Source organism: Melanerpes formicivorus, unplaced genomic scaffold (assembly GCF_026170545.1).
Source record: "Melanerpes formicivorus ecotype bairdi unplaced genomic scaffold, bMelFor1.0.p_v2 SCAF_125, whole genome shotgun sequence".
In the NCBI taxonomy this organism is placed as follows: domain Eukaryota; kingdom Metazoa; phylum Chordata; class Aves; order Piciformes; family Picidae; genus Melanerpes; species Melanerpes formicivorus.
The window spans coordinates 711024-736070 of record NW_027142477.1 but is presented as its reverse complement, the minus strand read 5'-3'; the positions used below and the strand labels follow the sequence as shown (position 1 = coordinate 736070).

The window sequence follows — 25047 nt, the reverse complement described above, 5'->3', positions numbered from 1 at the left end:
CGATGCATTTGTGATCACTGGAGTGCACTTGACCCCACCAGTGGTCTAATTCTTCCTTTTAACTTCTCCACGGTCTATTAAACATCCCCAGTTACAAGACTCTCTGCAGGAGCCAAGCCCTTGGGGGCTGCAGCTCTGCCTCTCCTGCTTACAAGCTCTGACAGCCCTCAGCCTACTCCAGCGCGGCGCTGACCTCTCTGCCGAGGCTGAGTCGATCTCCCTGACAAAGATCAAACTGCTGCTTAAAGTATCTCGTGGCTGGATTTCCTCCCCAGCAGACCCACGACTCCAAGCCAAAGCAGACATGAAAGGCTGCAGGCAGCTGCAAGAGGCATTAGGCAGGAGGGCAGAGCAAGCCTCCCATGATCCCAGCTGCCAGAGCTCCCGGGGCAGCCAACCCAGGAGAGGGCAGGGCAAGTGGGCAGCAGGCTCCTGGCCCTACACAAACCTGTGCCAAGCCAGCATGATGCTGATAGTCATGAAGGATGGTGGTCCAAGGATGCCCCAGTCAGCACCACAGACATGGATTCTCTGAGCAGAAATCAAAGGTTTTATGCAGTTTCCCTCCTTTGCTGTCCTGCTTGATTGACTTGTAGTGAGCACAGCATGGGCTGGGATGGAAGGGACCTTAAAAGTCATCCAGTTCCAACCCCTGCCATGGGCAGGGACACCTCCCGCTAGACCAGGGTGATCAAGGCCTCATCCAACCTGGTCTTGAACATCCCCAGGGAGGAGGCAGCCACAGCCTCCCTGGGCAGCCTGGGCCAGAGTCTCACCACCCTTGTACTAAAGTTCTTCCTAGCTCCACTCTAACCCTGCTCTGCCTCAGCTCCAAACCCTTCCCCCTTGGCCTGGCTCCAGACACCCTCAGGAGAAGTCTCTCTGCAGCCTTCCTGCAGGATCCCTTCAGCTCCTGGCAGCAGCTCTGAGGTGCCCCTGGAGCCTTCTCCTCTGCAGGCTGCACAGCCCCAGCTCCCTCAGCCTGTGCTCACAGCAGAGCTGCTCCAGCCCTTGGAGCATCTCTGTGGCCTCCTCTGGACTCTCTCCACAGCTCTGTGTCCTTCTCCTGCTGGGGACACCAGAACTGGAGGCAGGATTGGAGGTGAGGTCTGAGCAGAGCCCAGGGGCAGAATCCCCTCTCCTGCCCTGCTGCCCACCCTGCTCTGGCTGCAGCCCAGCACACAGCTGCCTGAGGGCTGCAGGAGGCCACTGCTGGCTCCTGGGGAGCTGCTCAGAGCCCAACAACCCCAAGGCTTTTTCTTCAGGGCTGCTCTCAACCCACCCTGCACCCAGCCTGGATTTGTGCCTCTTCTTCAGGGCAAGTGTTCCAGCAAGGAGAAAGGAGCAAGGTCTTGATTTCAGTTCCCTGCATGGCTCTCTGGCCATGACTGTACTCCAAAGCAGACAAGAGCTGTGCAGGGCCTACAGAAGCACAAGCAGTGCAGAGAGCAAGTCTCTGAACTAATTCTTACCATAGCAATGTGGCAGGAAATCATGTGTGTGCCTGAGAGCTGCTCCAGGTCTGGAACAGCCAGGATGTGTACTTTGAAAGAGAGAACTTCTTTCCCAGATACTGATGGTCCATGGCAACCATTCCACACTGCCAGAAAGTCATCTGTGAAGTTCATTTGCTGGCCAGGTGTGTGTGGGAGCACAGATGCAGCACAGGCACTCAGCATCCTCAGTGCCCTAGAAAAGTCAGTGTCTGTCTCTCACCACTTTTGAACCTTCCCTGCTCCTCTCCCTCATTTCCTAACCGTGACTTTTTCACTGGGTGCTACTGAAGGCAAACTCCTGGACAGCTGCCTTGGCTGAGGGAGTCAATACCTTCTTACTTCATTCTTTAGAAGTAGGACCCTTGGTTCAGTGGTGCCCAGCCCCCTGAGATGGCAGATAGGGGTGGGGAGCAGAATGAAGCCCCCTAGCCCAAGGGGAGGTGGTCAGTGTACCACTCAGACACACACAAGTCTATGGGGCTGGATGGCAAACACCCGAGGGTGCTGAGGGAGCTGCTGGACGGTGCTCACCAAGCCACTTCCCATCATGTACCAGAAGTCCTGGCAGAGTAGGGAGGTCCCAGCTGAGTGGAGGTGGCAAATGTGGTTTGAGCCTGTTGTGGTTTGAGCCTTAACTGGGAGTTAAGAGCTCAGATAGGGGTGAGGCTGAGAATCTCTCCCCTGCTCCCCCCTCCTCCATCCAAACAGAGAGGGGAGAAAAGGAAAGGGAAGGAGCAAATCCACCAAGCAATAATTTGGAGTCAGCTTGGAAGTAGAGAGGTGAAGAGTTCTCTTTAAACAATATATATATATACCAATAACAGGTAACAAGGGCAAGGAACAAGGATGGATGGGAGGGGGACAAAGAGGAAGAATACAAAACCAGTTTTTCTCTGAAGAGGCGCGGAGGCAGCAGGGAGAAGGATCAGGCCCAACCACATGGCAGAGGAGCAGGAGGGCAGCCGCAGTAGGTCTCATCCAGGAGAGGCAGGAGCCAAAAGGAGAATTAATGACCCCAATGCCTTCCCTTTTATACCCTAGCTGGGCAGGGAGGGGGGAGTGGAACAGACTCAGTTTCCCAGGGGGAAAACGCCCAGCAGGGAGGGCAAAGCACCTGCAAGCCCTCCCCTGCTTTGTTCTCAGGATGGGCATTAAGCCACCACACACCCAGAGAAAAGAAGGGCCAGCAGGAGCACCTGCAGGGCACCCAGCATGGGCTTAGGAAGGGCAGGTCCTGCTTGAGCAGCCTGAGCTCCTTCCACAGCAAGAGACTGCTGGGTGGGTGAGGGGCAGGCTGTGGTGGTGTTTGCCTTTGGCACTGTGTCCCACAGCATCCTCCTGCAGACACTGACTGCTCAGGGCTTGGGTGGGGGAGGCTTTGCTGGGTTAAGAGCTGGCTGGATGGGCACAGAGGGTGGTGGGGAATGGAGTTAACTTTCAACAATTCCAGGCTTAGAGCCTCCTCCGTGTCTCTGAGCAGCTTGCTCAAGTGTCTCAGCACCCTCACAGGAAAGAACTTTAGGGTTTTGTTCTTAGAAAGCAAAAATGAAAGCAAGAAATGAGTCAGGTGCAGGAAGACTGCCCAAGGAGGCTGTGGATGTCCCCTCCCTGGGGGTGTTCAAGGCCAGGCTGGATGAGGCCTTGAGCAAGCTGGGCTGGTGGGAGGTGTCCCTGCCCATGGCAGGGGGATGGAACTGGATGAGCTTTCAGGTCCCTTCCAACCCAACCCATTCTATGAATCTCTGAGTTTATGCTGAGCTAAACAGATGAAGAAAAGCTTTGCAGTACCTCCCAGCAGTGAGAAAGCCACAAGCTCACTGCAGGAGAGTGCACTAAAGCATTTGACACCTTCTGCCACAGCATCCTTGCAGCTGAACTGAGGCAGTGTGGTCTGGAGGATCAGGGAGGGAGGTGGATGGGAACTGGCTGAAGGGAAGGAGTCAGAGAGCTGTGGCCAATGGACAGAGGCCAGCTGGAGGCCTGTGTCTGGTGGAGACCCTCAGGGGTCAGCACTGGGAGCAGAGCTGTTCAATATCTTCATCAATGTCCTGGATGAGGGCACAGAGAGCACTGGCAGCAGGGCTGCTGATGGCACCAAACTGGGAGCAGTGGTGACCCAGGAGGCTGTGCTGCCATCCAGCCAGACCTGGACAGGCTGAGAGCTGGGCAGGGAGAAATGGAATGAAATCCAACAAGGGCAAAGGTAGAGTCTTGTACCTGGGAAAGATCAACCCCATGGAGTAGGATGGGTTGGGGACTGAGCTGTTGGAGAGCTGTGAAGGGGACAAGAACCTGGAAGGATGCCCCTGAGCCAGCAAGGTGCTCTGGTGGCCAAGAAGGCCAAGGGCATCCTGGGGTGGATTAGAAGCACTGTGGTGAATAGGTCAGAGAGGTTCTTCTCCCTCTCTACTCTGCCCTGCTGAGGTCACCTCTGGAAGCTTGTGTCCAGTTCTGGGCCCCTCAGGTCAGGAAGGACCTCAGGGAACTGCTTGAGAGAGTCCAGCACAGAGCCACAAAGATGATAGAGTGGAAAATCTTCCTCATGAGGAGAGCCTGAGGGAGCTGAGGGCTCTGGAGCTTGCAGAGGAGGAGCCTGAGGGTGACCTCATTGCTGTTGATCAAGATGTGCAGGGTGAGTGCCCAGAGGCTGGAGCCAGGCTCTGCTGGGGGATGCCCAATGCCAGCACAAGGGGCAGTGGTGGAAGCTGAGGCAGAGGAAGTGCCATGGAAACAGGAGGAGAATTCTTTCCCTGTGAGGGTGACAGAGCCTGGAGCAGGCTGCCCAGGGGGGTTGTGGAATCTCCTCTCTGGAGATAGTCAAGAGCTGCCTGGCTGTGTTCCTGTGTGCCCTGCCCTAGGTGACCCTGCTCTGGCAGGGGGCTGGACTGGGAGATCTCTGGAGGTTCCTTCCAGCCCCTAGCATCCTGTGATTGTGAGAGACACCTCCAGGTGTGTGACATCCAACATATCTCCTAAGAAATGTTTCCTTCTTCACTTACTAAAGAGTTTTAATCATCCCCTGGCAGGCAGTTCTCCTCCTTGCCAGGATGACAAATCCTGTAGCCTTTCAGTTCCACTCTGCAGCAAAGCATTTCCAGCACTCAGTGCATGTTTCCTGCCTTGGGTAAGGATTTGACAATGCAGCTGTTAACTCAGGGCAGAGGAGGAGAGCAGTGCCTTTGCAGGGCTGCTGTATAAGCTCTATCCCTGGTGTGCTGCCACTTGTCCTGGGAGGTGTCTGGAATTTGTAGGGTAGATAAGAAATTATTCAAGGATTTGCTTTCCTCTCAAGAGCTGTTTGCAGCAGTGGTCTCTGGCTGATGCTCTTCAGTTGTTACTTCAAGGGTTAGGTTTCTTGCTAAATTCTGTGCTGCCCCTGGTGCTGAAGGCAAGTGAGGGCACTCCTGGGGACTGACAGATTCATAGATGGACTGGAAAGGACCTTCAAGGTCATCCAGCTCCACCCCACTGCCATGGGCAGGGACACCTCCCACCAGCCCAGGCTGCTCAAGGCCTCATCCAGCCTGGCTGCAAACACCTCCAGGCAGGAGGCAGCCACAGCCTCCCTGGGCAGCCTGTGCCAGAGTCTCACTGTAGATTCCACTCAGGATGTGTGAAGGCTTCAAGTTCCCCTGCACAGCAAGCAGGCAGCTCCTGCAGATTTGCACCTCCATGTTTCACTTCCTGGGGTTTAATGCCCTCTTGCTACAATGCCATTGAATCTCCTGCCCAGTATAAAATGCCACAGGGTGTAATGACAGTCAGCACTTCCCCTCCTCAGGTGACAACAGGCAATGGCCTTCAGGAACAAGTTCTTTGCCATAAGTGTGCTGGGACACTGCAGCAGGTTGCCCAGGGAGGTGGCTGAGGCCCCATCCCTGGAGACATTCCAGGTGAGGCTGGACAGGGCTCTGGGCAGCCTGATCCAGTGGAGGATGTCCCTGATGAGTGCAGGGGGTTGGACTGGCTGAGCTTTGGAGGCCCCTTCCAACCCAAACTATTCCATGATCAGCCTGTAGGCACACACAGGAGCTGGAGGGAAGCTGTCCAACATCTGCAGTGTGAGAAGATTAGAAATGAAATACAGAATAGGATCAGCAGGATCTGAGACACTTCATGGCTCAGGATCTATCAGCTAGCATCCAGAGTCCTTGGCACTCACCCTAAGCCTTTAAGCATTTTAAAGGCATTTGCTGTGCAGCAGGGGCAGCCTCTTGCTGCATTGCCTCCTGCATGTTTCAGGGACAAATCCTGTAGGCCACATGAGCAGCTGCTCCATGGCACTTGTTCTGGTTCCAAGAAACAAAACTCCCTGCTTTGAAAAGCTGCCTCTAGCTGCTTTCCAACTCTTTCCCCAAAGCCTGTGGAACATGTTCCATTTGCAGAGGTTTACCACACACATTTTGCTGTGCTTCTTCCTGGGAGCATTGATCTGGCTGTGCCAAAGCAAAATATTTGCATTTTACAGCACTAAACTCAATGCAAGCTGTCAAAAATCTCATGAGGCAATAAGGCAAAGTGCAAGGTCCTGCACCTGGGTCAGGGCAACCCTTACATCAGCCCAGGCTGGGGGTGATGAGCCTGAGAGCAGCCCTGCAGGGAAGGACTTGGGAGTGCTGGGGGAGAGAAGCTGGACAGGAGCCAGAAGGCCAAGGGCAGCCTGGGCAGCATCCAGAGCAGTGTGGCCAGAGCTGGAGAGAGAGGATCCTGCCCCTCTGCTCTGCTCTGGGGAGACCTCACCTGCAGGGCTGTGTCCAGATATGGGAACCCAGCACAAGAGACACCTGGACCTGATGGAGACGGTGCAAAGGAGGACATGAAGATGATCAGGGGACTGGAGAACCTCTGCTATGGGGACAGGCTGAGGGAGCTGGGGGTGTTGAGCCTGGAGAAGAGAACCTCAGAGCTGCATTTCAATATCTGCAGGGGAGCTGCAGGCAGGGAGGGACTGTTCAGAAGGGGCTGTGGGGATAGGACCAGAGGCAATGGTTTGAGACTGGAGCAGGGCAGAGTTAGGTTGGACATCAGGAGGGAGTTCTGCACATGAAGCTGGTGAGACACTGGAACAGGATGCCATGGGGCCGTTTTTGAGGAGGTGGCTGGGGCCCCATCCCTAGAGACATTCAAGGTCAGGCTCAGGTTTCCCTGGGCAGCCTGCTCTAGAATTAGAATAGAATAGAATAGAATAGAATAGAATAGAATAGAATAGAATAGAATAGACCAGAGCAGCTTGGAAGAGACCTTCAAGATCATCAAGTCCAACCTATCATCCAACACCACCTAATCAACTAACCCATGGCACCAAGCACCCCATCAAGTCTCCTCCTGAACACCTCCAAGGATGGTGACTCCACCACCTCCCCAGGCAGCACATTCCAGTGGGCAATCACTCTCTCTGTGTAGAATTTCTTTCTAACTTCCAGCCTAAACCTCCCCTGGCACAGCCTGAGACTGTGTCCTCTTGTTCTGGTGATGGCTGCCTGGGAGATAAGACCAACCTCTGCCTGTCTATAACCTCCCTTTAGGTAGTTGGAGAGAGCAAGAAGGTCTCCCCTGAGCCTCTTCTCCAGGCTAAGCAACCCCAGCTCCCTCAGCCTCTCCTCACAGGGCTGTGTTCCAAGCCCCTCACCAACTTCGTTGCCCTTCTCTGGACACCTTCCAGCAAGTCAACCTCCTTCCTAAACTGAGGAGCCCAGAACTGGACACAGGACTCAAGGTGTGGCCTAACCAATGCAGTGTACTGGGGCAGAATGACCTCCCTGCTCCTGCTGGCCACACTCTTCCTGATGCAGGCCAGGATGCCATTGGCCCTCTTGGTTGCCTGGGCACACTGCAGGCTCATGTTCAGCCTACCATCAACCAGCACCCCCAGGTCCCTCTCTGCCTGGCTGCTCTCCAGACACTCTGACCCCAGCCTGTAGCACTGCCTGGGGTTGCTGTGGCCAATGTGCAGCCCCTGGCACTTGGATGTGTTCAATCTCCTGCCCTTGGTCTCTGCCCATCTGCCCAGCCTGTGAGGTCCCTCTGCAGAGCTCTCCAACCCTCTAACAGATCAACTCCTGCCCCCAGCTTGCTGTCAGCTGCAAATTTACTGATGATGGGCTCAGTGCCCTCATCCAGATCATCAATAAAGATATTGAACAGGCTGGGGCCCAGCACTGCTCCCTGGGGCACACCACTGGTGCCTGGCTGCCAGCTGGCTGTGGCACCATTCACCACCACTCTCTGGGCTCAGCCTCCAGCCAGTTCCTAACCCAATGCAGTGTGCTCCTGTCCAAGCCTGTCTAGTTGCAGCTGCTGAATGCAGGGGAGGTGGACAAGATGATTTTGAAGGGCCCCTTGCAGCCCAATACACTCTGTGAGTCTGTGTAAAACACCAACCAGTGTCAGACCTGACACACTTGTGCCAAAAGCAGGAGCACAGCAATGCAGGAGGTAGCTGCTGAGCTGAGCTTCAGGGGTTTCATTCATTCTTTGCTGGGCTATGAGGAGAGCAGGAATAATAATACACATCATGAAAGCTGCTTGGGTGGGTTTGACATCAGAGGCACTGAGAATGGAGTTTCCTGCCCTGAACTTAGACCTTATCTGAGCTGGCTTGGTCCCATCTGAAGAGGGAAGAAACTTCTTGAGTCTGTGAGGCAGAGCCTTCATTTGTAGGAGCTTCCCTGGGTCCTCCTTTCAGCTCTCATTTCCTGTGCTGTCAGATTCCCAGGTGCTTTGCCCAGTCACAGTCACCTCTCTGGTGATATCTTTTGCCTGAGTCTTTTTCTTCTTCCAACCACTTTGCTCTCTTTTGAGGGCCTGTGCTGCTTTGCTCAGCTCATGTTCTCCCCTCAGGAGCTCAGCTTCACCCCAGCTGCTGAAACAGAAGACAAACAGAAAGCTGCTTCAGTTCCTTTACATTTTTCTGCCTCTTTCCAAAAATCATTTCACAGATTCATGGAATGGGTTGGGTTGGAAGGGACCTCAAAGCTCATCCAGCTCCAGCCCCCTGCCATGGGCTGGGACACCTCCCACCAGCACAGGCTGCTCAAGGCCTCATCCAGCCTGGCCTGGCTACCTCCAGGGAGGAGGCAGCCACAGCCTCCTTGGGCAGCCTGTGCCAGAGTCTCACCACCCTCACTGCAAAGAATTTCTTCCTCATCTCCACTCCTCTCCCAGCTCAGAGCCACTGGCACTCCCAGCCCTTGTGACAAGTCCCTCCCCAGATCTCCTGCAGGCTCTCTTTAAGAGTCTCCCATTCCAAGACAACAGAACTGGTCTCTTTTCTGTGCCACAGACCCCCAGAAGCCCTTCAGCCTCACCACCCCTTCTCCCTGTCCATAAATCCCTTCTTCCTGTGGGACCATATTCCCCTTTGAGCCTCCTGTGCATCCGCTGGGCAGGGAGCCTGGCACACACAAGTTTCCTGCTGCTCACCTGTGTGCTATCTCCTGCTCCAGCACCAGTCCTCCTCAGCTGCAGCACCACTGCTTCCCACAAACCCACTGGTTGGCCAGGAAAGAAAACTGTCAGAGACATCAGTGTGCTCTTTAGCACTGCAGGCAGAGGGGACTCAAACCCAGGCTTCATTTGTGTGCTTGCTGCAGACATAAGAAAGCAGGCAGGCCTGGGCCATAGTGTCAGAGAGTCAGAGAATGGTTTAGGTTGGAAGGGACCTCAGAGATTATCTACTCCAACCCCCCTGCCATGGGCAGGGACATGTCTCAACCAGACTTGGTTGCCCAAGACCCCTTCCAGTTTGGCCTTAAACAGCTCAAGGGAGGAGGCAGCCACAGCCTCCCTGTCTCACCACCCTCCTACAGCTCCAGTCACACCCTCCTACAGTCTAACCCTGCTCTGCCTCAGCTTCAAACCATCCCCCTTGGCCTGTTGCTAGATGCTCTTAGCAAAGTCCCTCTGCAGCTTTCCTCTAGGACTCCTGCAGCCCAGCAGGCAGCTGTGTGCTGTGCTGCAGCCAGAGGAGTGTGGGCAGCAGGGCAGGAGAGGGGATTCTGCTGTGCTGGAGTGCTGCATCCAGTTCTGCTGTCCCCTCCTGGGAAGGACACAGAGCTGTTGGAACAGGTTCAGAGGCCATGGGGATGGTCCAGGTGCTGGAGTGCTTCTGCTGTGGGTATAGGCTGGGGGAGCTGGGGCTCTTCAGCCTGGAGAGAAGACTCTGGGGGGACCTTAGAGCTGCCTTGAGTCACTGATTTAGTGCTCACCAGGAAAACCAAAGACCTCCTACATGCAGAGCACTGCAGGAACTGAGATGCCAGGACTTCCCCATTTCTGGTTCCACATGGGCATGATGCTCTTTGGTAACCCTGAATACATCTCCACCTGGCTTCAGAAGTGGGCCTGACCAGGACAGCTTCTTGCAGGGTGCCTTGGTTTAAAGAGAGGACAGAGGCTCTGGCTGAACTGGAGAGAAATGCAGAACCTGTATTCAGAAATGGACAGGGCAATACAGAACACAGGAGCCATGAAACCCCCCAAAACTTGCCCCAACCAGACCAAGCCATGATCCCCACTCGCTCCTTTTCTCCCCCACCTGGGTTTACCACACTCCCCAGGGCTCTTTCCTCCCCTGCTTTGCTAGCCTGGATTCAAGCCTGAAACTGCCTTCCCATAGACCCTGGCATTAGACCTAAACAGGCCAAGATTGCACAGTAAAAATTAGTTTGGCCTTCAAGGTCACAGATGAGACTGGAAGCATCCTCCCCCACAGCAGATAAGGAGCTCACTGCCTCCAGGGAGGAGAAAGGGAAGAAAGAGAGTGACAATAACTTTGCAGCCAGGTAGCTAGAGATGCAGGATTGATGGGAGGAAATGCAAAGATCACACCCTCAGGTACCCCTCCTGGACACCCTCTGCAGCACTGCAACTGTGTGGCTTTTTTAAGGGCAGCCAGCTCACACTGGGACCCAGGGGACCTGGGGAGGAAGAATGCAAGAGCAAAGCCTCCAGCCAAGGTCTCTTGGGGTGTGTGTGGCTGGCAGGTGAGTGGAGGCTTTCTTCTAGCATGGGGTTCAGATCAAAAGCAGCCTGGTTATAACATCCAGGCTCAATCACTGAGAGCAGTACAGATCACAGCTCACAGGAGGTTAGGGGTTGGAAGGGACCTCTGGAGATCTTCCAGTCCAACCCCCTGCCAGAGCAGGACCAGAGAATCCAGGTCACACAGGAACACATCCAGACAGGGCTGGGAAGGCTCCAGAGAAGGAGACTCCACAACCTCTCTGGGCAGCCTGCTCCAGGGCTCTGGGACCCTCACAGTGCAGAAGTTCCTCTTCATGTTGAGGTGGAACCTCCTGTGCTGCAGCTTACTCTCCCTTTTCCTATCCCAGGGTGCAACTGAGCAGAGGCTGTCCCTGTCCCCTCCCTCTTGACCTCCACCCCTCAGCTATTGATCGACATCGATCAGATCCCACTCAGCCTTCTCCCTTCCAGACTTAATCACCCCCAGGGCTCTCAGCCTCTCCTCACCAGGCAGTGCTCCAGGCCCTTCAGCATCCTCAAAGCCCTCCCTTGGGCTCTCTCCAGCATATCCTTGGTATTGAAGTCAGGAAGGGCAACCAGCAGCTCCCAGTCACGTTGCTGCTCTGCTCTGTCCTGCTGCACGCTGTGGCTGAACCATCCAACATCTGGGCTGGGAACAGGACACTGCCAACACTCCGCTTGCTGGCTGCCAGACTGCTGAACCCATGCATGGCTTCACAGCTGGACATCCAGAGAGCTCAGCTATGACTCAAAGTCTGAAAGCTCCCCAGCTCTGTGACTGCAATATGATTCAGCACTTTGGAGGAGAGCCTTCCTGGGGAGAAAAACAGCAGCAGAGCCCCCACAGCTGCCCTTATATGGCAGGCAGCTCAACAAAGCACTGAGCTCCTTCAACACCTTCACTGCACAGCACAGCTCCAGAGCCTGGCTGCTTGCTGCAGAATCCAGCCTACACAAGCAGCAGGGGCCAAATTCTGCTCCCCTGACAACTGTACAGACTCAGATAAAGTCCACTGGTGTCAGTGGTGTACAGCCTCTATATAGGACTAGGAGGAGGACTAGGGACTGCAACATCCATCTGAGGAGGAGAGGCTGAGAGCCCTGGGGCTGTTGAGCCTGGAGAAGAGAAGGCTGAGAGGGATCTGATCAATGGTTACAAATACCTGAGGGGTGGGGGGCAGGAAGGGGCCAGGCTCTGGGCAGTGGTGTCCTGGGACAGGACAAGAGGCAATGGACACAAACTGGAACCCAGGAGGTTCCACCTCAACCTGAGGAGAAACTTCCTTGGTGTGAGGCTGCTGAGCCCTGGAGCAGGCTGCCCAGAGAGGTTGTGGAGTCTCCTGCTCTGGAGCCTTTCCAGCCCCACCTGGATGTGTTCTGTGTGCCCTGCCGGGGGTGACCCTGCTCTGGCAGGGGGTTGGACTCTGCTTCTGGAGATCCCTTCCAATCCCTTCCATTCTGTGATTCTAAACATAAATATCCAGAAGCTCCTCGACATGGCTCTTGCTGGAGATGTCTGAGGTAATCTTGAAATCATAAACCAGGTGGAGAGCAGCTCCCTACCAAAGAAAGCCTCCAGAGGTGTTGCAGGAATGCAGACAGAGGTGGACTCAGTCCCTGCCTCACAAGGACAGTTGATTTGTGAGTTAAGGCTTGTGCAGTGAGAAGGAACAGGCTGCCAGGTTGTGCACACACACAATGCCTTGGGAACCTCAGCCTGGCACCAGCTCCTTTGGAGCACCTGGGGCTCTTTGCACACAAGAGAGGTGGCCATGGCTAGCTAGTGAGGTGCCCCTGGCTGAAGATGGAAGAGTTCAGTTGCTGTTTCACATTGCAAAGCCTATTCCAGCCTGGCTCCTTGCTTCCTTGAAGATAAAAATAGTTAAACCATGGAATTACAGAAGTGTTGGATTAGAAAAGCCCTCCAGGACCACCCAGCCCAACCTTCAAGCCAACCCCACCATGGCCACCAAACCACAGCCCCAAATGCCATGGGCACAGGTTTCTGGGACACCTCCAGGGATGGGGACTCCACCACCTCCCTGGGCAGCCTCTGCCAATCCCTGACCACTCTTGCAGCAAAGACATTTGTCCTCATCTCCAACCCAAGCCTGCCCTGGCACCATTTCAGGGCACTTCTTGATTGCTGGGGTGTGCCGGCACTGCAGCAAGCCACGGAGCACTGCCCCCTCCTGCGGTGCTGCCAGCCCTGCCCGCTCGGGCAGGCCAGACACACTCCCTCCGCTGCACTGCTCTCTCTCTGCTGGTGGTGATGCCTGCACGTCTTTTGCCAAGCACACAACACTCCCCAGTCCTGCCCAGGCACACACTGGGGCACTGGGGAAATAAACCAAGTGGAATAAATGCTGCTGCAGCTCAGGCTGAACAATTTGTTCAGCCACAGAACGCTGCTGCCGGAGAGCTGGCTCCTCAGACAGGACATGAGACAAACGGGCTCCTTTGGCCTCATTCCCTTCTCTTCACCAGCAGCTGAATGAAGGGGAGGCTGTGGGGTAGAGTGGAGCACATCTGGGTCAATTAGCATGGCAAGTCAATTCTTCAGGAGCCGATGGCTGCCCCTGGGAATGGTGCAGTGCCCAGCACGAACCTGGGCGCAGCGCTGCGCCCTCGGCAGCTCCACTCAATTAAGCTGTTCCCTGGCTCTTTAGATCGTGGAGGTTCAGGGGAATTGGTTAATTGTTTGCTTGTCATGGTTCCTCCTCAGGAGGCATGTAAATGTCTTCTGTTTCTCCTATAGATGTGTGGTGCACATAGGAACAATTCATTTTAGCTGACTTATTCAAAGCTTGTTTCTCCCGTGGGAAAATTTCATCTTCCTGCTCAGAGGAACAAAGCTCTGCAGAGGCAGCAAGCCCCAGCAGCAATGCACAACAGCCTTGCAATGCCTACAGCCAAGGGTACATTTCCTTTCTCCCCTGCAAGACTCAGCTGTTTCTCCCTGCTTTCATTTCTTGGTGTCTTTCACCACCAGAGTCCTCAGGCCTGGGGTAGGGCTTCACCATGCTCTGCAGCTAGGAGCAGCTCCACCACCGCCCTGGACTTGCCTCATGCACCACAAGTCACCCGGGGGCTGCACTCAGCAGAACCCCAGCAAGGTGTCCAGGCCTCTGTGGGACTCTGCAGCCCGTGGGCGGAGCTGAGTGTCTCTGGAGGAGAACCCATTCCACACACAGGTAGCTGGGCAGGATGCCACAGCAGGGCCTTCTCCTCTGCCCCGCTGAGGGAGCTCCGTGAACCCAGGCCTCCAGCAAAGAGAGCTTGAACATACAGCCTGAGGCAGGCACCCACCTCCAGACAGCCTCATTCATGGCTGATGCCCTCCCTGCACCCCACCTCCAGACAGCCTCATTCATGGCTGATGCCCTCCCTGCACCCCACCTCCAGACAGCTTCATTCATGGCTGATGCCCTCCCTGCACCCCACCTCCAGGCAGCCTCATTCATGGCTGATGCCCTCCCTGCACCCCACCTCCAGGCAGCCTCATTCATGGCTGATGCCCTCCCTGCACCCCACCTCCAGGCAGCCTCATTCATGGCTGATCCCCTCCCTGCACCCCACCTTCAGCCTCATTCATGACTGATCCCCCAGCTCTCCCCCTGGCTGGGACTGTGACAGCCACCCAGCAGAGCCAGGCTGGCAGCAGCACCCAGCAGAGCCAGGCTGGTTTCCAGTCTCACCACAGCAGTGAGCTCCTCGTCAGGAGCAGCACAAGCAGCTGCTTTCACTCTTCCATCACTTCATGCCTCAGACTGCTGAACACCCAAATCCCCAGCTGGTCTGGGTGGGAGGCAGTCAGAGGGTGCTCAGAGCTGTGGCTAGAACAAGCCCCCCCATTTAGCCCCTAAATATGGCTGCAGAAGGCTAACTTTAGCTCCAGACTTTTTTAAAGCTTGCCACGGTATTCAAACCCATCCATGGGCTGAGCTCATTTTTACCATCAAAGAGAAGCTAAACAGCTCCTGCAGGCTCATGCAGCAGGATACCTGGGGTTAGGATGCCACAAATTCCATGGGCTATAACCAGAGCATGAATCTGTTTCCTAAAAGTGCCATAAGTGGGACACAGGCTGATAGATGGGGTCTGACTAAGCCACACTACATCTCCTGATGTGTTCTGTAGCCTCTGGATGCCAGCCCCAAGCCCAGCTATGAAAGGAAAGGTAATTATGGTGCTGGGCAAGGGCAGTCCACCCAGCACTGGGGCTCACACACACACACCACCAGCCCCAAATATAGCCCTGCCCTCCTGCCCCACGCTGATCTGCATCACCTCCCCCAGAGCAGGAGGCTTCCAAGTTCTACCCTGACAGGAGACACAACCTGGTTTGTGTGTGTGCCAGGTCCTGGATTGCAGGCAGCCATCCTGTCAGGTCCTGTCCTTCAGGATGTGTTCCTCAGGACACTGCAGCAGGCTGCCCAGGGAGGTGGTTGAGGCTCCATCCCTGGAGATCTTCCAGGTGAGGCTGGACAGGGCTCTGAGCAACCTGATCCAGTGGAGGATGTCCCTGCTGACATCAGGGGGGTTGGACTGGGAAGGGATCTTTGGAGGTCCCTTCCAACCCAGAGCATTGTATGGTTCTGTGATTCCATGTCCCTCAGGACATGAGGAGTGGCTGCTTGACTCACCCTGCACATCTTCATCAACTGGAACGCAGCCACAGGCTGGAGCCAGGCTCTGCTGGGAGCTGCCCAATGCCAGCACAAGGGGCAGTGCTGGAAGCTGAGGCAGAGGAAGTGCCATGGAAACTGGAGGAGAAATTCTTTCCCTGTGAGGGTGACAGAGGCCTGGAGTAGGCTGCCCAGGGGGGTTGTGGATTATCCTATCTGGAGGATATCCTCTCTGGAGATATTCAGACCCCACCTGGCTGTGTTCCTGTGTGCCCTGCCCTGGGTGACCCTGCTCTGGCAGGGGGCTGGACTGGAGGAGCTTTCAAGGTCCCTTCCAGCCCCTGGCACTCTGTGGTTCTGTGACATCCCCCCTGAGCTGCCATTAGGGGCAAACACCTCCCCTTGCCCACCTAGCTACAGCCAGAGCTGTTGCTCAGGGGCAGTGCTGGAGGTGAAGCAGGCAAGCTAAGCCTGGGAGAGAAAGTTCCAGGAGGAGAGGAAGATCAGGAAGCCAGGAAAAGTTATAAAGCAGCCCTGTGTTTGGCACCCCTGCCAGTGCATGTCTCCAAGGGCAGTCCCAGCATGAATGCAGGGTGGTGCAGGGACTCTCAAGCCCTGTTTGAACAGTCTGAACAGCAAAGCACACAGCCCAGACTCACTCACACAGCTTCTGCAAGGGCACCTCAGGCCAGACAGCTTCTCCTGTGCACATCAGTGGCCTTGGCATCCTCTTCAGCACCTGCAGGCCCTGTCTTCAGAAGTCATGCAACACAGAGGTGGAACTTCAGACTTGAGCTGCAGCTCCAGAGGGCATGCAAGGGATCCTGACAGCCCTCCTGGAGGTGGTAGCTGCCTGCAATCCAGGGACACGATGCCAGGCATGCAGTCATTGTTGTGCACCTCAGCTTGCCCTGGTTACAGAAAAGGGAGGAAATATTTGATTAGCTTTCATCTCCTAAAGCAGAGAGTGGTAGACAGCCAGGCTGCAGTTCCACCAAGCTTCTGTGAGCAAAGGAATGGTCCCTTGGCAGCTGTCTCTAAAGGCATCCAGAGGTATCTAAAGTTGAAAAGGAGTTCTGATTCTGCCTTGAAAATCACAGAATCACACAACTTTCAGAGCTGGAAGGGACCTCAAGGCTCAGCCAGTTCCAGCCCCCTGCCATGGGCAGAGACAACTCACACCACAGCAGGTTGCTCACAGCCACATCCAGCCTGGCTGCAAACACCTCCAAGGTTTATGCTGCCCTGCCTAGATGTTTACCATGAGTTACAGGATGTGCTGGGTTGAGGCAGACCCCTCCCCACCAGGGGCAGAAATAACGACTCAGCCAAAGGGATTGCAAAAGTGGTGGAAAGCTTAGATGGAAAGCGATGAGTGTGTGCAGAGAGCCAGAAGCACAGTGACAAGAGAAACCCCAATGCCAACCCAGAAACATCCCATCCCCACCTGAGGGTACACCCAAGACCCCCCCAGGGCTCCTTCTTCCCTCACCCCCCACTCCATTGCTAGGTTAGTCTCAGCTGGCCAGATCTGAGACTGCCTATCCCCCCAGCCTTGGGCCTAGCCAGGCCCAAGGCCAGGAGACATCTCCCCCAGTTACTGGGTGGCAGTGAGGGAAGAAAGAGAAATTGCCAGACCCCATGCTGGATCTTATCGTGGTGCAGGGAATTATGGGATGAAAATACCTGGTTTCCTGTGTCCACCCACTGGGCTGGACTTCTGGACACAGGAAGCACCCCCTGTAGCAGAGGGCACCCAGCCCAAACTGCTACACAGGAAGATAACCAGAGGCAGCAAGGAGAAGATCCAGAGAAAGGAATTGTGAACTGCACATCCCTACCCAAGGCTCTCACCCTGCTGGGCAGCAGCATGTCAGAGGGTAGTGACCCCAGCTGTGGCACTTCCCACCCACAGCCAAAGCAAGGCCACAGCTCTCTTCCCAGTGAAAATAACACTGATACTCATGGACCTGTGTCTGGATCAACCATCAGGTGGATCCAAGATACTTGAACTTCTTCTTGGTGCCATGGTTTAGTTGGTTAGGTGGTGTTGGATGATAGGTTGGACGTGGTGATCTTGAAGGTCTCTTCCAACCTGGTCTGGTCTACTCTATTCTATTCTATTCTATTCTATTCTATTCTATTCTATTCTATTCTATTCTATTCTTTTAAAAGAAAAAAGTAATTATCAAACTCTCTCTTCTGCCTTTCTTACTGCCTGGAATGCACCAAGATGGTGCCTGGAGACATGGCTGGAAGAAAGACAAGAGGGAAGGGCTGGAGTAGTCACCATAAATCTAAACCAGGACAGCAGTGGCTTGAGAGCTGCCTGGAGTCTTCACAATCCATATGCAAGGTGATCCCCCAGCACACCTTGTACTCAAGCTGTGTCTGCAGCCCAAAGCTGATGCAGACAGAGGCCAGCAATGGCTGCATTGCTCCATGGCCCTGAGGCAGAGCAGTCCCTACAGCTGCATGCACGTTGGACATGGGAGAGCACAGCCCATTGGGTGGCAACTGCCTGGACTGCAGCCAGCATAAAGCACTGCTGCCATGTGGCACTGCCTTCACCTGGGTGCAAGGGACAGCAGGAAATGTCTCACACACCCCTCCCAGAGACAGACCTTCCTCCACAGCTGCCAGCAGCTCCTTTGAACCACTCTCCATGCCTCTGACAGGAACAAAAGGAAGCAAAGGAAAAGCAGAAAGGAACAACGGCAGAGAATGAGAAGTGGCTTTTCTGACCTTGCTCCAGAGCCAGCTCTGACACTCTCCAGCAGGCAGGGCAGCACAGCACATGGCACTACAACACAAGCACAGTCATGAGGGGGCTGCAGGGCCAGCCCCCAGCCCCCCCCCCCTCCAGGTACATACCAGCAGGAGTGCAGCAGGACAGTTTCACGCAGTGGAGTCTTTGCTGCTTGCAGCAGCTCCTTCCTTTTCCAGCCACAGGCAAGGGATGAAGCCAGATGAGTCCAGGCAGGATGTAAATGAGAGCACACCTTACAAATGCCTTCCAGTCCCGAGGGAAGAGCAGGGATGTTATCAAACCCCACACCTTTGCTGGATCAGCCTCCTTTCCCCCGGGAAGATGTCCCCTCCCCCGGCCGGCCTGGCTGTCGGTGACAGCCCGCAGGCAGGAGCAAGCCCTCCTGTGAACCCACAGCAGAGCCCACAGCAGTGCCAGGGACTGCTCTCCCTCCCCTGCTCAACAGAAGCTAGGGTTGGATTTGGGAAGCACCTTCTTGCTGTGTGGTGGATACCCTGAGCCAGCACAGATCTCTGCTCAGCCTTCCTGTCAGGCATTTCTGAACAAAGTGTTGGCCTGCAGGACACAGCTGGACCCTTGGAGCTGTACCTTTCACCTTGCACTGATCAGCCCTCTCACCCTTCACAGTGGCATTGGATGGGGACCTTCCTTCCAGCTGGGCAGCATTCAAAACCCACACTGGAAAGAGTGAGACCCTCCTGCCTTCCCTCTTGTATCTTTCTTTCCACCAGCACATCCAGAGCTGGCTTCAAGATTTCCAACCCAGATCAAATGCAAGAGCCTTGTCCCCAAAGGTAAAGAACTAAACTGCAGCCAGGCCTTCACTGTAACCTTTCCCAGATGTTACAGCTCACTACAATCATCTCTAAAACCAGCTCTGCTTTGGGCCAACGAGCAGCACAAAGATCAGTAAAACATTGCTGCCCCTGGAGAATCATTTCACCACTTGGAAACATCTAAGCTGTCTAGGCTAGGGAGGCAAACAACTTGAAGACATCCTGAGAGGAAAAACACAGCTCTCATCTGTGGTCCTCCCAGTGAGAAAGTCCTGGAAAAGCAGAAAGGGCAGAGCCCAGCTTCCTAGAACAAGACACATGAGACATCACTGAAGCACTCGTGGTGGCACAGCCTTCAGCCAGTTGCTAGTGGCACTGGGAAGGGCTGGCATGCCTCCCCCCACGACTGCTGGAAACACAACCAAGCTGTCCACAGTTTGCTGTTTGCAGCAAAGGAAAAGCTACAGCTCTGAAGAGTTGATGGAAGGCTGTTAAAGGAAATGATTATTATTATGGTGGCTGCCACCAGTCACAGGAGAGGCCAGGACCTGCCCACATTTCCCTTACAAACCCCTCTGCCAGCAGAGGCTGGATTGGCCTGGAAGAGCTAGTTGGGACCAACATCTGGACTGAGAGATCTCTGGAAGCAAAACTGCCTCTGGCTGTTCACAGAATTCTAGCCCAGATACCAGAGGAGCAGCAGAGGGAAGACTTTCAGGGGTCAGAGCTCTCTGTCCTGTTTGTGCCCCTTCACAGTGCTACCCAAAAGGGAGTGTGGGGTCCCTGCTGATGAGCAGCCAGCAGCCTCCATGCACACTCAGCCATCTCCTCCAGCAGCTGCCTCCTGGCACAGGCTGTCTTATGATAGATCTGAGCTCACCTTCCCAAGCACATCCTGGACAAGACCCAGAAAGGACTACAGCAGGAAGAGGAAGATTCCCAAATATTCTTCATCTCCAGCAAAGAATCATTCCATGCCCAGGCTTCCAGACCAGAGCTTGGGGAGGATACTAATTTAACAAGGCAGTTTATTAGGCTAGGTGCAGTTTTCCTTTTGGAGCCAGCCTCCCAAAAATGCCTACCCCCAAACTGTGCCCTTGGATGGCGGGCAGAGAGGTGAGAAATGAGTTCCACAGCAAATCTGCTTTCATGCCACAGAGAGCAGAGCTTCCCACCCCCTGCTCCTGCATCACTGCACTGTTAGGTGGCCCAGGCCCTTCTCATGTACATGGGACACATCCCAGCTTTCCATTTGCTTCTCAGCTTCCTTCCACATTTCCACTTCCAGAGCTGTGGAAAGGAACAGAGTTTGTGGTGAAGTGCACTAATGGTTTCCCTGTAGCAGGCTGAGGAGGTGCTGGCCATGGTCCCCGGTACCCCTGCCACAGGCTGTGCTCTCACTCAGCTGCCTTGCAGTTTGCTGATCCTCCCTCCCCTCAGTGTGTTCCTTTCTGGCCACTTCTGCTCTGGTTTCTCTCACACACCTCCCCCTTCCTCTTCACAATGCTCAGCCCCTTCCCAGGCTCCATGCTCTGGCTTACAAGGCTCTTGCACTTCCACTCTCACACTTCCATTCTCCTTTCAGCTGCGGCACCCCTGAAATCAAACCACCTTAGCTGCACCCTCAAGAAACAACCATCTCAGGTCCTTAGACTCACAGCATGGGTTGGGTTGCAAAGGACCTTGAAGATCATCCAGTTCCAACCCCCTGCCATGGGCAGGGACGTCTCCCACCAGCCCAGGGTGCTCAAGGCCTCATCCAGCCTGGCCTTGAACACCTCCAGGAGGGGACATCCACAGCCTCCCTGGGCAACCTGTGCCAGTGTCTCCCCACCCTCAATGTGCAGAATGTCCACTTGATGTGCAACCTAAATCTCCCCTGCTCCAGTTCCAAACCATTGCCTCTCTTTCTGTCACCAGTGGCTCTTACAGAAAGTCCCTCCCCAGCTCTCCTGGAGCCCCTTCAGCTACTGGAAGGCTGCTCCAAGGTCTCTCTGGAGCCTTCTCCAGGCTGAACAGCTCCAAGTCTCTCAGCCTGTCCCCACAGGGGAGGCTCTGCAGCCCTCTGCTCATCTTCATGGCCTCCATCTGCCAGTACCTGGGAGAAAAGCTAAAACAAAACATGATGAGAGGGAAACTGCAGCTGGTGAGAGAGCTATAAACACACTGTAAATTCTGAGGGCTTGCACAAGAAGCACTGAGTGGGGAATGACTGTTCCAGAAATGGAAAAACAGAGAGAGCCCTGACAGCCCCCGAGGGGAGCAGGCAGTGCTCCAGCACACCAAGCACAAGTGGGAAGGGGGGGGAACACAAAAACATCTTCTTGGATCCAAACAGCTTTGGGAATGAAAACAGGGATTAAAAAAAGAAGAATTAAAACATGAGAAGCTGAAGCCTGTTCCCACATTTTGTTGTGCTGAATGTGGGCTCTGTCCTGATGAGCAGCAGCAGCCTCTGGTCTGCAGCCAGCCTTGGATAGGATTCCCTGATGAGGATGGGGCTGAAAATAGGATGGGATCGAACCCAGTGCAGAGCAGGGGAGCTCCTGCCACTGCCTCCTGGTTTTGAATGCCAGGATGACTTTTCTAAGCTGTCCCTTGGGAGCTGGCAGATCAGGTAAAGACCCTCATGGCAGCTTTTCCTCATGCCAGTCTGCAGAGCGGTTGTCTGAAAGAGCAGCAGTGCTGGCAAGAGCTGAATGCTGCTGCCCCTTGCTGCCCAAGCCAGGACCCCCTGCAGGAATAACCTGCCCCAGCTCTCAGGGACACAGCCCTCCCCTGAGCCCTCTGAACACAGCCCTGCCACATCCCCACATCACCCTTCAAGAGATGCTGGAGGGCCTACAGCACAACCCCAATGGTGACAGCCTTGGAGATCTGCTCTCTGTTAGATCCTTACTGAGCAGACACTTAGATGAAATTTGATAAACACTAAATGGTCACAGAACCATGGCAGCACAGAATGGTTGGAAGGGACCTCTGGAGATCACCCAGCCCAACCCCCTGCCAGAGCAGGGCACCCAGGGCAGGGCACACAGAACACATCCAGGTGGGGCTGGAAAGGCTCCAGAGCAGGAGACTCCACAACCTCTCTGGGCAGCCTGCTCCAGGGCTCAGCAGCCTCACACCAAGGAAGTTTCTCCTCAGGTTGAGGTGGAACTTCCTGTGTTCCAGTTCGTGCCCATTGCCTCTTGTCCTCTCCCAGGACACCACTGCCCAGAGCCTGGCCCCTGCCTGCCCCCCACCCCTCAGATATTTGTAACCATTGATCAGATCCCTCTCAGCCTTCTGTTCTTGATGAAAAGAATGGAGGAAAGGTCTTTGTCTGTGAATGCCATCAGAGAATGCTTTAGCACCCTCAGAAGTTCCAAGGATCTCTCAATAGACACAACCCCTCCTGCTTTGTGCCTCAGGAACCCCCTCTGTAAAGCAAGCAAGGAGCAAGTACAACACAGAGCTCCTGTTTCTGTGCAAGGAGTGAAGCTTCAGCCCTCACTGCCAGGCTGATGACCATGTGGACACCACAGGGCACACTGGAGCACAGCACCCAAGGAAAAGCAGAGATGACACAGTCATAGAATCCTAAAATGGGTTGGGTTGGAAGGGACCTTCAAGATCACCTAAATTTCAACCCCCTGCCATGGGCAGGGACACCTCCCACCAGCACAGCTTGCTCAGGGCCTCATCCAGCCTGGCCTTCAACACCTCCAGGCAGGAGGCAGCCACAGCCTCCCTGCGCAACCTGTGCCAGAGTCTCAACACCCTCACTGCAAAGAATTTCTTCCTCATCTCCATTCTCAGTCTCCTCTCTCCCAGCTCAAAGTCATTGTCCCTCATCCTGGCACTCCCAGCCCTTGTCCAAAGTCCTTTCTCAGCTCTCTTGTAGCCCCTTCAGGTACTGGAAGGCTGCTCTGAGGTCTCCCTGGAGCCTTTTCTTCTCCAGGCTGAACAGCCCAAACTCTCCCAGCCTGTACCCACAGCAGAGGTTCTGCAGCCCTCTGATCACCTTCATGATCTCCTCTGGGCCCTCTCCATCAGCTCCAGGTCCTTCCTGTGCTGGGGGTCCCAGAGCTGGAGGCAGTGCTGCAGGTGGGGTCTGAGCAGAGCAGAGCAGAGGGGCAGAATCCCCTCCCTGTGCTGCTGCTCTCCCTGCTCTGGCTGCAGCTCAGCACTCAGCTGGCTCTGGGCTGCCAGGGACCAGTGCTGGCTCCTGGGGAGTTTGTCACCAACTCACACCCCCAAGGCCCTCTCCCCAAGCCTTCTCTTGAGCAATTCTCTTCCCAGCCTGGTTTTGTGCCTGGGATTTCTCCAAGTCAGGTGCAGGACCCTACACAGCTGAAGGTCTCCAAAGAAGCTGCTGGACTCACTGCTCTGCTGCCCAGCACCAAGCCTTCAACCTGCCCCAGCCAGGGCTGAGTACTGCACCAAGGAGATTTGGGTCAGGAACAAGAGCAGTGACAGAAAACCCCAAAGTGAATGGCTCCAAATCAATCAGAGAATGTTGCAGTGTTCCCTGCTGTGGGGCAGGAAATGGATTTTCTTCTGCTTGAAGAGGGGGGGCTTGCAAATGCCCCACTTGCAGTGGCAGGCATTAAACAAAGTCCCTCAAAGGGAAGATTTGAAGAGTGTTTCTCAGGCCAGTCAAGACCAGTGGGCACTGCCACAAAGGGAATTTCAACATAGACCCTCCCAAGGCTCCTCCCTTCCCATGTTGAACCAGAACATGGACACCAAAGAGCTCCAAGCTTTTTCTCAGCTTCATTGTGCTCATAATCAATGCAAGCAATGCACAGGGGCTGGCTTACAGAACCATGGAACGCTCTGGGTTGGAAGGGAGCTCCAAAGCTCATCCAGTCCAACCCCCTGCACTCAGCAGGGACATCCTCCACTGAATCAGGTTGCCCAGGGCCCTGTCCTGCCTCACCTTGAACATCTCCAGGGATCTCAAGCACCTCCCTGGGCAGCCTGCTGCAGTGTTCCAGCAGCCTCCTGGTGTAGAACTTGTTCCTCACATCCAATCTCAGTCTGCCCTGCTCTAGTCTGAAGCCATTGGCCTTGGTTGTGTCCCTGCAGGCCTTTGCAAACAGTCCCTCTGCAGCCCCCTTGTAACCCCTTCAGGTACTGGCAGGCTGCTCTGAGGTCTGCCTGGAGCCTTCTCTTCTCCAGGGTGAGCAATCAGGATGCCTCTTTCTAAGGAAAACCGACTGCTTGGCAAAGCTTCCCAGCTGCCCTAAGGATGTAAGAAGAAAAGACTAAAACTTCCTGGTGCTGCCTTCTCTTGGGTGAGCAAATGCTGGGCGACACCAGGAGTGCAAGAGAGATGAGCAGCTGGGCAGGCTCATGTCAGCTTCAAGCACCCAGCAAAACAAAGTCCCAGAGATCTGAAGGGGACTTTCTGAGCCTATCTGCAGCTCTGCCTGTTCCCCAGGAGGGAAGCAGCAATCTGCCTGCCTTATATACTGCTGCAGACAATCCTCTCCTCGTTTCAGCTTGTGTTGGTCACAGCTTATTTTTAGATCTGACCAACCACAGAAGCATCTCCAAAAATACTCTAAAGAAACACAGTGACTTTCCAAGTTGGAAAGCTGAGCTGGTTCAGCATCATCCCAGCTACTGTGCAGGATGAGCACATCTGTGAGACCCCTCCAGGGCCTTCCACGGTCCTCTGCTGTCCCACAGAAGGTTCTCCCCTAGTCTAGCAGAGAGAATCTTGAGCTTCCACCTTCAGCTTTAATCTTGGACTTCCAGCTTGAACTTCTCAGAATCAGATCAGGATGTTGCCTACTGGAGAGGGGAGCACTACTCTGAATAGCGTGGCCAGCAGGTTTAGAAATGCAATTGTCCCACTCTGCTCAGCACTGCTGAGGCCACACTTCATATCCTGGGGTTGGTTTTGGACCCCTCACTACAAGAAGGACATTGAGGGGCTGGAGCATGACCAAAGAAGAGAACCTTGAATTCAAGTCTGGTGAGGAAGGGCTGAGGGAGATGGGTTGCTCAGAAGAGGAAGGAAACCTTCAGAGGAAGACCTTCAGAGAAGGGAGACCTCATTGCTCTCTACAACTGCCTGAAAGGAGGCTGGAGGCAGGTGGGGGTTGGTCACATCTCACATGCAGCAGATGACAGGACAGAGCATTGCCATATGTTATGAGCATGGTTTTAAGTGACAAGAATCTGCTGCTCTGTGCTGGTGTGCAGGAAAAGCTTGAGACACAGAGGAATTGTGAGCAAAACCCTAACCCTAAGGAGGTTGTAGCCAGGTGGGGGCTGGTCTCTTCCCCCAGGCAGCCAGCAGCAGAACAAGAGGACACAGTCTCAAGCTGTGCCAGGGGAGGTTTAGGCTGGATGTTAGGAGGAAGTTCTTCCCAGAGAGATTGGCCATTGGAATGTGC

The 25047-nt window shown here is 54.7% G+C and overlaps 1 long non-coding RNA gene across 1 annotated transcript; it reads right to left on the bottom strand.

Annotated features, from left to right (window-relative positions):
• Positions 1-7344: 7344 nt before the first annotated feature.
• LOC137456451 (uncharacterized) lies at positions 7345-21631 on the bottom strand. Its single transcript, XR_010991034.1, has 4 exons — positions 17984-21631; positions 17855-17912; positions 15773-16020; positions 7345-8355 (listed from the first exon to the last, which is right to left on the bottom strand). It is a non-coding gene; the product is annotated as an uncharacterized lncRNA (long non-coding RNA).
• Between the last annotated feature and the right edge of the window lie 3416 nt (positions 21632-25047).